General features: G+C 42.0%; 1 protein-coding gene across 1 annotated transcript in view; it reads left to right on the top strand.

Moving 5' to 3' along the window:
* LOC141752263 (ephrin type-B receptor 4a-like) overlaps window positions 1-14288 on the top strand; it is a 43834-nt gene that overhangs the window by 8327 nt on the left and 21219 nt on the right. The window lies entirely within an intron of this gene.

The following is a 14288-nucleotide window of genomic DNA, read 5'->3' as shown; positions in this document are numbered from 1 at the left end:
CAACCCTCTAAAAGCTAAACTAACTCGCATTTTCTACACAAACTGTCGTCTTCTGTTTATTCTCTCACCTCCTAACTCCTCCGTGACATAACTAGCATGATGAATAGCATAATGCCTCTCAATCTAAACTAAGTGTCTCAAGCGCAGAAAAGGATGTTTTTTATCTAAGAGGCCTTAACTTGAGCCTCAATCCCTTCTTTCACAGACATGTAGCCTTTTCTTTTGCTACTCTTTCCACGTCCTCTGTCTCCTTGATGTTTGACTGGTGCTATGCTGTTTTCTCTTGCCGACTGTCTCCCCTGCCGTGGAAATGTGGATCGTTTCCCAGAAATCCTTTTAAACGGAACCGATTTTTATAAGAAAGGGATTTGCATTTAAAGCAACCTCCCCCCTCTCTGTGAAAGCCTGTAGCCCGTCATCCTCAGCACCTCAATCCGATGATTAGCTTCCTCAAGAGTTAAACAGGCATCCGAGTGCCACAAGTACTCTCAGTCCACGTCTTTTCCCTCTCTCACCCTTTCCCCCTTTCCCCTCTCTCTGGCTGTGAAGGATGCATATGGCAGCCGGGAATTGCAGGTGGATGATATTTTAGCTCGGCGAGAGAGGATACACCCCCACCAGCCCATACATCCATGTCAGGCATTCACTTTGGAGAGCCAGTCTGTCCTCCACCCACATGCTACTCTCTCTGTGAGAGTGGGACACAATGGGGACAGGCTGCAGCAGAGAGGGAATGAGGCCACAGCCTATCAGCCATAAGCACCAAGGAGAATGGCACTTTTAGAGGGATGGGGGGGTTCTCTTTGAAGTGAGCCAAGGAGAGAGATGGGGAGACCGGCGTGAGTCGACGGAATAGAAAGAGCAAGTGCAGAGAGGGCAGGGAGGGTGCAAGTATACGTGCACATCGTCTGCACACTGCATAATGAGCAAAGTAGGTATATTGCCTATTTGCATTCTGTAATCATACGCACCTGGGGCCAGATATGTGAGATATATATGGATGTGATTATAACAAAGGGATTATTTTAATTAGGAGGCAACAACTGAGAAGGAGCTATTTATCTCCGGTCCATCTCTCTCATTTATCTCGCTGTTAGAGGCAGCATTGTGTGGCAAAAATATTTCGTGAAGCGTTTCTACGTGCCATTGTCGTCTTGTGCTTTGTGGTGTTTTTGTCGTTACATTAAAAAATAGAATGAAATCTTGTGGGGGGGGGGGGGGGGGCAACACGAGGCCGGCGAGACGTCTTAGGCTGCAAGAATTGATTAAAAAAAGCAACCTTGATGTCAAAAAATTCCCTGCTTCATCATTCGATTTAAGTCTGGGATATTTTTCCCCCCTGCGTCATAGGTTGACCTACATCTCGTGTTTGATATGCCCGTTTTAAGTTGCAATTCGTTTGGTTCGACATCAACCCGGCGAAGACCCACCTGCATATTTTTGCTCCCACCTTCATGCATGCACACGGCTCCAGCGTGTCTCCCAGGGCCTGCTTTCATACACCGCATTGAACCAACCAACGGCATAACAGAGACATTCCTGTGCGCTAACTGCCCTCCTACAGCCTGCACACACGGCTAAGAGCTTTAAGAGGGAGTCATGCTCCAAATAGGAGCGGGTCAGTTCATTTAAAGAAGCATTAAACACATTTTTTGGCAGCTTGGTGTCTTATTTTTAGGCAGCGCTGCACACAAAATATTCTTTTACTACATATCACCATTGCTTCAATGATAACTGATTGCTTTCTCCGCTCAACTCCATCCAATCATTTGTAGAAGAGTCATTGTTAAACTCGGTTCATTTTTCAGAGATTGGACAAAAGTGTTGTTTTGAAATTCAGTTTTGAATTCGCCCCCTCGCTGAAAACGCGAGCCGATGAAGGAAAATGATGCTCTTTGTACTCTAACAAATAGCTTCACAGCCAAAGAGATGAATCCATCTTTATTTTAGATATATCGGTCACCGCCAGCACACAAACACCGCAGTCGCAGGCTTGGAGGAGCGACGCATACACTGATGAAGAGAATTAGCTCCCAGTGTGTTGAATGTTTGAATATGAAAAAAGCGCGACGTGTCAAAAAATACAAGAGCAAAAAATTCTCGTGGAGAGTCTGTTTTCTTGTATCTCTACTTAGATGTGTCAATCCTTTAGATGGTTTATTTAACTGGAGTCTGCAATGTTAGCTTCAAGCTGTCCACCTCCCACTGCAGATTAGTCACTGGAAGCTGTGTGTGTGTGCATTTTCTTCTGCAAGATTTCCTTATTACCCCCCCCCCCCGTTCACCCCCAAAATATGAATTGTAGATTCTGCTTTAGTAAAGGCTTTGATAACACAACTCTGTTATAAGTACGGCAGTAGACATTTTTGGGGCTCATTGAGAGTTCGTTAGATGCATCACAGCGGTAGACGGAGCTATGTGGATTTTTCATCAAGCCACATTTGAAATAAGATAGGTCATCTGTCATACATTAGTTTATAGAAGTGCACTGTTTTTTTTTGCTTTGACAAATGGGAGTTAATGTTGCTGCTGCAACTCTATAGGATAATATATCATCCCAGCCCTGTATGTGAACACACATACATTACAACATTTTGGAATGGATCCCAGTCTTTTCTGTTCACGATTAAATGACACAAACATGCTAATAATTAATCTATACCAGTAGTTATCTAACTGGAAAACTATCTGATCCAATTATTGGAAGAACATTGCAAACGCGGGGGTGGCTGGAGTCTCCAGCTGGTGAGGAAGATCATCCCAGATTTCAGCGCTGCATGTCTCCAAAGTGTCCGCCCTGCAGGGGTGCCAGTCTATGACTGACCCTGACCTAAAGGCCTCCCTGCGGACAAGACGATGAATATCCTCCTGAAGGATCGAGAAAGTGTTAGAAAACAACCTGCACTTTCTCATGGTGTGATGACACAGCTCGGCTCAACGATCAGCTGCCTTCAAGCCTTCTAGAAAGGAGATTGCAACTCGAGGCCAGTTGGTTTGTAGAGCACAGCGTGATGATGTATGGTAGCTCCCAGGTATAGAGCAGGGAAGTGTCTGTATCAAGGTGTCAGACTTGGATTTTGGTGGGTCTTGGTGCTGGTAAATAAAACACATCTTAGTTTGTTCTTTTCCTTCCAGGATGATAGATGATCTTTACATTTTATTACTGAATGATTTCCCAATCTAACCATCTTTTCTTAGTAGATTCGTGTGGCTTTGAGTTTCTGTTTAGCTCATTTTCTCTTCTACTCTGCAGTTCCACACACTGTGGCCTTTGACGACATCTAACAAAGTGAAACCTTTCGCCAAAACAAGCATGCCTATAAAGACTGTGATCACAGAAATTGTCTTTTAAAAGACTAAAGTGCTGCAGCCCACATCTGTTTACTAAGGCGCTTGCCTTTCGATCTTGCAGAATCAAGGTCTCTGAAAAGAAACATGCTTTTTATGCTCAGAGGAAGTTGCAGTTTTAAAGATTAAAAGGTGGGACGTGCTCACAAAAACAAAGCATTCCTCGTGTTCCCATGTTTGCACATGCTGCATGTGTTTTTTTATGAAATAAAATGAAGTAATACTGTAGAATTAAGGTGTATTCCAATAATTCAGTCAGACTCTAGCAGCAGAATTACTATGTACATGATGATGAATATAAATGTGTCTGGCGGCTACACCAATCAATACATGTGACCCACATTTCAGAGAACTTTCCTCCTCCTGTCTACAGCAGCAGGTAGGATTTAAACTAGATACAGAAATACAATAAAATATTAGATATTGCTGGGGAAACTTTGATATCTTTGTATATTTGTTTAGTTTTACATTTAGGCATTTAGTTGATCAGTAGGCAACCTCTGGTTCTGAAAAGTGAAGCCAATGCAGAAGTGCCTTAAACTTAAATTTTTTCTAATAGCCAGCAGGGGGCGACTCCTCTGGTTGGAAAAAGAAGTCTGATTGTATAGAATAATAAACATTGTAAACATGAGTTTATGGTCTCAATCGCTAATTTCAAGTCTTCTTCAATACAGCATGATGTTCATTTAGTAAATTATGGTCCCATTTAGAGTCGAGTAGACCATAAAGCAGAGTTTGCTTTAGGGCGTGGCTACCTTGTGATTGACAGGTCGCTACAACGGCGTTGTCCAGTCTGGGAGTTGTCCGTGTTTTCATCTTAAACTTTAACGCTTTCAGAGTGTGTTTTCTGTTCATGAAAGTTAATTGTAACATTTTGGTCGTCTAGAAACGTCTTATTCAGTGTTCGGTTGTTCTTAGCTCCACCCTCTTGTTCCAAAAAAACAAGATCGCGATGCCCAAAACGCCGAACTTGCTGCTTCAAAGTCCACAAACCAATGGGTGACGTCACGATGACTACGTCCACTTCTTATATACAGTTTATGTTTCAGAAGTATGTGGATTCTTTTCATTGTCATCTGAGAAAAGGAATTTAAGGTGAAGAAATAATGGATGACGAGGGAAGAGAGGAAATAAGTGTAAACAGTAGGAGAAGAATGAAAAATGTGGGAGAGGAGAGTTTGGTTTAGAAGGGACAAAATGTCATGGACAGATCTGCAACGATTAGTCGATTAATCGATTAGTCGATCAACTGAAAATGAATCGGAAACTATTTTGATAATGGAATAATCATTTTAGTAAATTTTTAAGCACAAATGCCAAACATCTCGTGGTTCCAGCCTCTCAAATGTGAAGATTTGATGCTTTTCTTTGTCATACATGCAATATATTTGGGTTTTGGACTCTTTTTATCTTTATAGTATTCTTTATTTAAAGACGGCACGGCTTGTGGAAATGCAGAGGTCTTAAAAAGTGCAGCACACCCTCCCAAAATATACTGTTGAGTTGATAAAAAGTCTTTTTAACTTTTCCTTTGTAATTCACTCCTCGTCTTATAGGAGTCGGTATCAGGAAGCCACCAGGGAGTTGGTGTAGCCTGCAACAATGTTCTCAAGAAGCCTTTCAGTTTTTTTTCACAGAGTCGGGTTATTTTTGAAGAAGGGATTCAGAAAGTAGCGCCCATAATTGGAAGTAGCGGGAGGTGAATTCACTCAGTGGCAGATCAATATTCCTGAGTGGCTGAAATACGCTTTAAAGCGAGGCAATTTAATCAATCACACTGTATGAGAGAGAATTATGTGTTTAAAGCTCGGGAGTTCTTAAATGTGTCAAGTGAATGATTAACAATTTAACCAGAGAAGACGTTTTTTTTCCTTCCTTCCTGTTGTTGAATTAAATGTGAAAATCTATTGCTTTCACTACTTCTTGCCAATATTAGCCAGTATCTGTTGTGCAGATGTCCAACAGCAAACACTTTCTATAATAATCTATAGTCAAACAGTCATCTCTCTGTAGATCATTTTTCATGCGTCTCTATGGGAGCATCTTTGGCCTCACGGCTATGTGGATTTTGTTTGTCTGAGGGGAGAAAAGCTGTTTGAGTCTAAGATGCACAAGTGCTGTTCAGCAGTCGACACCACAGGTCAAAACTCATTACTCGTATAGGCAGTGATATAAAAAGGCACAGAACCAAGTGGATGTCTCATATCCTCTTAACCTTAACCTCATTTTATGTGGGGGTCAAAACGTTTTATACCACTGCACTGTGATTAAGGTAAATATTCGCTTTCAACTTGTGCGACTTGAATAATGCAACAGTTTTTCCCCTCCACTTTGCCACATTAAATTAAAAAGGACTGGCAATGAATCACAGATGTACCTTTGGGTGCCCGTATTAATCAACATTTGTTTTGTGTTCCAACACCAAGCTTTCTGTGAAATCCTTCCCTCTGTTACGATACACAGATGTATTCATGTTTAACAGTGAGCCTCAATTAGAAAAGGTGATTTGCCCGGGGATCGGAGCATATGTTCGGCTGAAAAACGACTAGAAGTCAAAAGAGTGAATTTATTATTAGCTGAAGAACTCTGAGGTTGATTGGGGAAAACACATGTTTAACTGGAAATGATTAATGTAATGATTCTGTCCAGTGGATCCCTGATGACCTGTACTTAATCCTCAGTGCTTTGGGACAGTCAGTTTCATTCACAGCAGTGTCGCATCTTTGGTTTCTCCCTAACTAGGTCACATCCTGTCCCGGGACAGAACCACAACACGTATTGAAATGCATCCATACAGACAAGAAAGAAAAAAGTGTCAAACATTAACACCCGTTCTTCATCTCACCCCCCGCTTTCATCTCGCTACTCCATGACACTCCTTTTAAAGTCGCTGAGCTCATCCGCACGTGCCGCAGGAGGCTTTTGTTATGCAGTAGACGAGGGGTTAAACAGTGACTGATGTGCTTGTTGGCGCCCCTGTCCCCCCCCCCACCCCACCTCCCCCTTCCCCAACCAGACCAGGAGACAGGAAGGGGACGGGAACTACAGGAAGCCAAGGTCTAATCTCAGTAGACACAACTCTGTCAAAGACACACAAACACAGCTCACACACACATTGAGGGCATAGGTTGTTATGTTCACGTGCACACACTAACCTACGCTCACAAAAACAACACTGGAAAGCTTGTGAAGAGAAATCTTTTGCATTGTTCATGTGCGCTATGGTACACAACCTGACTGCCAAGGACGTCAAAAATTTTAATTTTTAAAAGATTAACCAGTCATATTCTTTGTACCATGCTCAATAATAGCTGGAGGACAATCACTCCAATCATATAATGAATGTGATAATCTTCTGAAAAGGAATTATTACAATACTCCAACAAACTAAAGCAAACATCACTGACTTTTCTAGTAGAAGCTGTAATCCATTAAACTAAATGTTAATACAGACAACCACTTTAATTTGACCTATAGTTAGCTACGTATGAATATTAGCCTTAACATCTGCTATTATCGATATGGAAAGAAAATTACATAAATCAAGGATGTTTTTTAAAGGAGTAGTTCAACATTTTGGGAACTGATAAGGTTTTTGCCAAGTTAAAGAATACCACTATCATGTCTGTGCTATGATTATGAAGCTTCTGCCAGCAGCAGTCGGCTTAGCTTAGCACAAAGACTGGAACAAAACCAGGCTAGCTGTTTCCAGCATAGACTGTATATAAAGATGGACGACATGACCGTGCCACAAAAGTGAAGCCAAAATATCTGGATCGCCCCCTGGTGGCTGGCTGCAGCATAGGTCATAAATCCCGCCACCTCCATGTTAGTGGATGGGACATGGGCCAAACTAAAAAGTCAAAATACACGTCACATACATTTTTCTGAAATATGGTTTCTGTCATTTTAGGTAGTTTTTATCACGCTGATGTGTGTTCAAGTGTTCATTTTTCTGATAAGTTTGGTTTTTATTAGTTATTTGATGCTATAAAAAAGGGGTGAAACATCATGATTGACAGCTGCTCTGAGTGAAGTCTCACCGCCGGAGGCTCGGGAATTGTTTGCGAGAGGAGATGTAACTTTAACTTTCCTTAACCGTCACGATTCTGTGTAATAGAACATGTGTCAATTTGATCATAGATGTAGTCTTGGTAGTTGTACCGTGGTACCATAGCAACTAGGTGGCTCACGCTAGCAAGCTGCGGCCGTGCTTGGCTCGTGATTGGCTCGGGCAGCTGTATGGGCGGGAGCTCGCTACTGCGGCTTTAGTCCCTGATCACTACTCTGTAATATCACGTCAAAATCTCAAGATGGCAGCTCCGGTATCGGGGATATTTTGGATTCACTTTTGTACAGGAAGAAAGTGGGGACGAGTCGTCCATCTTTATATACAGCCTGTGGTTTTCACTTTGCGCTAAGCTAAGCTAACGGTACAGACATGAGAGTGGTATTGATATTCTCATCCAACTCTTGGCAAGGAGGCAAATTTTTCCAACATGTTGAACTATTCCTTTAATTTAAATGTGAAACGTGAGGTATTAAATTGCCCGAGGCACCAGGACATCCCATAAGCATGTCTGAATTCAGGGTAGTGGCTTTGGAAATTTTTAAAACATGTGCTAGCAGTTTTCCCCCGAAACACACATGGTTCTGAATTGTACCTGGAGGACAGTAACTCTGTTATCAAGACGTGACATATGGAGCAGCTTTAAGTCCCAAACCACCGAACAAATGTCATGCAAACAGATGGGATTCTTTGCAGAGCAATTCATGCTACTATTTCATTTAATTACTTTATGAAAAAAGTCCTAATCTATTTCACCGACACAAAAATAATGTCAGTGTTTGTTTTTATGTTGAAATAACATATTAACACATGTGGTTCAATAGTTTCATTGTATGTTGGGAAGATGTTATGTAGAAGGAAATTATTGAGCGTACAGAAATGCATTATAACGACACCAAGTTGCTGTCAGCCTGTCATGGCTTCATGATGGCTGACGAGGTTGAGATGAAAGATGACATTGAGAGCAAGTAGCTTGATGAACGTAGGTGTAATATTGGCAAACACATCTAGTTTTCGTCATCTGTGAATCCTCTTCTCCTTCTCACATTCCCCTTTTTTCCATTATCCCCGTTCTTCCCCTCTGTCTCCATTTCTCTAGGTGTACGAGGGTAATTGGCACTCTGTTTCTTTAATTAAAATGAGGTCTAATTGTAGCTGAAGCAGGGCAAATGTTCATAGGCCTATAATTTCCCCATCACACTCCAGAGCCACGGAGAAAGTGTAAAACAGGGAGGGAAAGGGCACACAGGGGGAGAAATTAACACAAAAGTGAACATTGAAGTCGGCTGTCTAAAGCCAGAAGACGTCCCTATAGAAAGCGAGGGTGTAATATTTGCCATATACTGTTAGTCTCCCTTTGTGAAAAATACAGGGTCAGGTTTTACATTTCAAAAGAGAGTCATGTACAACACCCTCTATTGTTGTCTGCCTTTCACACAGAAAACGCAATACCTTCCCTTTGCCTGTGTCTTTTTTTTTACGACATGGTTTGATGATTAAAATAAAAACTATACCATGCTAATTCTGACATCTCAACATGCCTGTCAGTGTCTTTACCTGGGAAAAAATAATGTCTATAATAATATATTTTTTCAAATTGTAATACCATGGCTCAGTTCAAGTCTTCTCGCCACCGCCGGTATCAGTTTAGACTTCTCTGCTGTCTCCTAATGTGGACGATTGTACTGTAATTACTGTACAATTGTTTGTTTTGGGTGTTAAATACGGCCGGATGACGAGTTTTCATTGTTCCTACATTTTTCTAGCACTCGGGGCAATTTTCCGGCGGTGGGTAGGTGGGTGGCCGCCGCCGCTGCTGTAAGAATGTAGGGGGAAACGCCAGCTTCCTCTAACTGGGCTCAAGTCTGAACCTACTTCAGTGAAAGGCAAGGCTGTGCATGCACATAATAGAAACACTCACCATCTCATCGAAAACACTCACGCTCGCACATCCTGCCTCATAAACCTTAATGATAGAGCAGTGATAAACAGTGATTATCATGGTTGGGGAGGCTTTTCCACTCCTTCAAAAAAAATCAGCGTATGAAACAGAGGTAGGTATGCATTTGATAGGTGGAGATGGAGAGTATGAATGTTTTTTTTTAATTATGCTGGAGTGAACTGGAGGTAGACTAAATGCGGGGAAAGCACCGGCCTGAACTTTGTCATCCAATTATCCTCCTCACACACCTCTCTCCTCTCTCCTCTCTCTCTCTGCTGCAGACTTTCCTCTCCTCCTCTTTATCGCCTCAGATTGTTGTTATAAAGCTGCTGGGCTCCTGTGGTGTTGGAGTGGAACAGGGTGAGAGGCAAGTCTGTACAGTATGTGTTTCTTTATGAGGACTTTAAACAGAAAGAGCGTAAAATGAGTAGATTGTAAAAGAGAAACGGGTAGTTGATTAAAGCCACATTTGCCTCTCAGCGTGATGCGATGACGAAACTGCTGCAACCCCCGATGATTAGTGATGTCAAGTGCTGCGCATGAGACAGGTCACCCAGGTGACGGGAGCGAGAAAATGACACTTTCAATGCTATAAGAAAGATTTAGATAATTTGGCTGTATGGCAGTGTGGGGACGATAAGGGGATGAATTCAACCTGTGTGTTACTGTGAGTGTGTGTGTGTGTGTGTGGGAGGGGGGATGGGGGGGGTTGTTCACCGAGGAATAGCAGTATATTTTTTATAGAAATTGGGACTTCCTAGTGCACTGTGGGATGTAGGATAATTCATTAAAAGATTAACACCTCAATCAAGCTGATTTACCATAAACTAGAACATTCAAATATCCCTTTCTGTTCAGTTTGAAGTGTGTAAGGACTAAAGTGTCCATCTGATCTTTAACCGACAATTTAACGTTCATTAGTGTTAAACAACGACGTCCGCCGTAACATTTGTCTCAGAGTTTTTGTTGTGTCTCCATGTGTATTTCTTTGGGATGTGGGTTGCTAAATTGTGAATGCGATTGCCTCTCACTTTACACAGGATCACAGAGATTAGTAACTGGAGGCGTTGCAGTTATTTTTGTAAAATACTACAAGTGTTGGCGTTTAAATGTAGTCATAGAGCGCAAGGAGTCCCTGACAGCCTCCGTATCTTCATAATGTTCTACGTAAAAGGTTTTTCTCCAAACATCCTTTTCCTCCTGTATACAGAGTTCCACAGGAAACTGACTGTAATCATTCACAGTTATTGAACGGACAATGAGAGTAACCTGGATATGGGAGATGCGGTGAAAAAATATATTAGATGGAGGTATTTTTCTTTACTTTAGGTCTGCAACATGATTATTATTGATTCATTTATTGATTTATTTTGTCTTCAAGTTGTTCAAAACCCAAAGATGTTCAATTCACAACGATATAAAACAGAGGAAATCAGGACCTTCTCACATTTGAGAAGATCATTTTGTGTCAGTCAACTAATACAGTGATTCTCAAAGTGGGGTCCGTGGCACTCTGCCAGGGGGGGCCGCGAAATAATTTGCTATACATTATAAAATTGTGCTGTATCATTAAAAAGTGTGTATCTACAGATGGGGACCATTTGCGCCAATAGCATAAACATATTGTGTCCGTTAATCCCACCCATGTTATCTTTGGGCCAATAGAAACTCTGATATATTTGTGACACATCACGTCAGTCTGTCATTAATCAGTCACTTCACTCAACAAGCGTGTGTTTCTGTTTATCACTATGAAACAGGTCTGAGGTGTCTCGGTTGAAAGTTTTAGAATACAAATACTTCCCAATGGCATTAAAAGTACAAATGGTAGTAAGCATTTGCTTAATCTGTGTTACGATTACATGTATGAGGGGATCCTGGAAGATTTTCTCCCCTGTAAGGGGTCTTCTTCTTCTCAGTCCTCTTGGCCCCCTTGGGAGCATAGGGCGTCCACCATGGATCTCCACCTCACTCTCTTCTGTGCAGTGGTCTTTGCTTCTTGCCAGGAGGTCCCGATCTTGTTTAACTCGTCAAGCATAGACCGTCTCCAGTTGTTTTTTGGTCTCCCTGGCTTCCTCTTTCCTTGTGGGTTGTAGTCCAGAGATTGTCTTGTTATGTTTGTTTCTTGTTTTCTGAGTGTATGCCCGATCCATCTCCACTTTCTCCTTTTGATTTCTTTGTTGATTCGCTCCTGGTTTGTTTGTTTCCACAGGTCTGTATTTGTAATTTTTCTGGGCCACCATATCCTCAGTATGTATCGGAGGCAGTTGTTGATGAACACTTGCAGTTTGTTGGTGATTGTGTTTGTGGTTTTCCAGGTTTCACAGCCATATAGAAGGACAGATTTTACATTTGAGTTGAAAATTCGGATTTTTGTGTTTTTGGAGAGCTGGGAAGAGAGCCATACAGGTCGGAGTGTTCTGAAGGCATGTCTTGCTTTGCTGATGCGTAGCTCCACATCCTTATCTGCTCCTCCGTCTGTGCTGATGTTGCTTCCCAGGTAGACAAACTCTGCCACATTTTCTAGGGGTTGCTCCTTGATATTTATTCCTTGGTGGGATTTAGTGTTGATCCTCATGACCTTGGTCTTTCCAACGTTGATCATGAGGCCTAGCTGTTTGCTGTGTTCATGTAATTTGTTTGTCTTCTGTTGCATTTGTGTGTGTGTTCCTGAGATCAGTGCCAAGTCATCTGCAAAATCGAGGTCTTCCAATTGTGTGAAAGGGAGTCCACTGTAACCCCGTCCTTTGGCCATCCACTGACTTTTTCATAGTCCAATCGATGGCAACAAGAAAGAGCAGGGGAGACAGAAGACAGCCTTGTCGTACTCCTGTTTTTATTTGGAGGGTGTCTGATAGCTTTCCATTTGAAATGACTTGGCCCGTGAATCCATTGTACATACATTTAATGAGATTGACCAGTTTTATGGGTATTCCGTAATGTCGGAGCAGCTTCCACAGGATGTTTCTGTCTAGGCTGTCGAAGGCTTTTTCAAAGTCAACAAAGTTGATGAACAGTGATGACTGCCATTCGATGCACTGCTCGACAATTATTCTGAGTGATGCAATGTGATCTGTACAGGAGTTGTTCTTCCGGAAACCTGCTTGTTCCTTCCTGAATATCTTGTCCAGTGGTTCTTGCATTCTATCCAAGATGATTCGGCAGAGGATTTTGCTGGGGACTGAGAGAAGCATGATGCCTCTCCAGTTCTTGCATTCACTGAGGTTGCCTTTCTTGGGAATTGTGACAATTAGCCCTTGTTTCCAGTCATTGGGTACCTCCTCTTTTACCCAGATCTCATTTAGAAGCCCGTGGAGGATGTCAGCGGTGGCACTGATGTCTGCTTTCAGTGCATCAGGAGGGATGTTGTCCTTTCCTGGTGCTCTGCCGAGCTTCAGTTTTTTGATGGCTCTTTTGATTTCTTCCTTTGATATCCTTTCACAGTTGATGTTTAGGTCTCGTCTCGCTTCTTCAATGTCTGGGGGGGTGTCTGGAGGAGGTCTATTGAGGACTTCCTCAAAGTGTTCCTTCCAGCGCTCTAGTTGTTGGGAGTCTTTAGTGAGAAGGTTTTCCTGTTTGTCTCTGATAGGCCGGCTAAAGCTCTTGTTCTTACCAGCTAACTGTCGGGTAATTTTGTACAATTCCCTTGCGTTGTTCTGCCTGGCTGCTGCCTCTGCTTTGTTGGCGAGCTCCTCCGCTTGTGCTTTTTTGTCCCTCTTGCAGCTCTTTCTGACGATTATGTTCTTTTGTAAGGGGTCTCTGACCCCAAAAAGTTTGTGAACCCCTGAACTAATAACGAATGGACTAATCAGTTCACCACTTTTTAACTTAATTAAACTAAAGTGCCAGACAATGGGAAACATACATTTCTAGTTGAGGTGTTTTAAACCACATTCTGTGTAACGCACATTTCAGAGAAGACAACTGTAGATAATAATTAACAATTTTGTCTCTGAAAATGTGAACCAATAGAAGAAGTATTATTAAAGAACAGCAGGGCCGTCTAACCTCCACATTTGGATGAATACAGATGGAATTACTGGATCTGTGTATAACATAAGACGCTTGATCTTGGCGGGCATATTCAGAGCAGATGTTTTGGACAACAAAAGCAACATGTTGAAGGAAGTAGGAGGTGGAAACAACACATCTTTAACAGCTGCGAAAAGCAACACTTTGGCCTCGTGCAGGATTCAGAGGGAAACATGTATCTTATGAATGTAATAAGAATGATCTTATTAAAATTTCAATTTCATTTTGGTTTCAGTACATTGCAGGCTTGTTTTATTATATATATGAAGCAGCATTATTTAAATCAATAACGTGATGGAAAAAATATACTAATAGTTAAATAAACATGTCAAAACCAAAATTGGGGAAGAATAAAACCATAAAAGAAAACTTTTTTTTACATGGTGAGTCAGATGTGTTGTTTATGTGTGTGCGTGTGTGTGCATTGGATGCCAGGCTTTACTGTTGAGCCTTATATTGGGAGCCTAATTCAACATCTTAATAACCCCGATGATAAAAACTCACACTGAAACCCCCCATTTCCTCCAGCATCCATTCTCATGCAAGTGCCAGCCCTGATCACGGCACACAGGAGAGCCGCATTAAATCCTGTTTATTGGTAAAAACCAAACGGCCTCACCCTTGAGAGGAGCTTCTGCGGGGAACGCGTAGGGCTCTAAAAACCGGTCTGTGACAGAAACCTCATCCCGTCGGTATGAATACTAGTCACAACTCAGTAGAGACAATCTGCCGAGATAGCTGTGGGAGAAAGATGTCCTCACATGAAAAGAAGAAGTCCCATCACCCAACCTAAACCTAACTCTGCAGGGTTCCCACATTTTATTGTGATCCTGAATCATAGCAGAACTGCTCAGATTGTTTGTGAGCTGGCAGCGTTCCCTTCAAAAGATTACAAAA

Source organism: Sebastes fasciatus, chromosome 16 (assembly GCF_043250625.1).
Source record: "Sebastes fasciatus isolate fSebFas1 chromosome 16, fSebFas1.pri, whole genome shotgun sequence".
Lineage (NCBI taxonomy): Eukaryota > Metazoa > Chordata > Actinopteri > Perciformes > Sebastidae > Sebastes > Sebastes fasciatus.
Note: the sequence above shows the minus strand (reverse complement) of the source record. Positions and strands in the feature narration are given on the sequence as shown.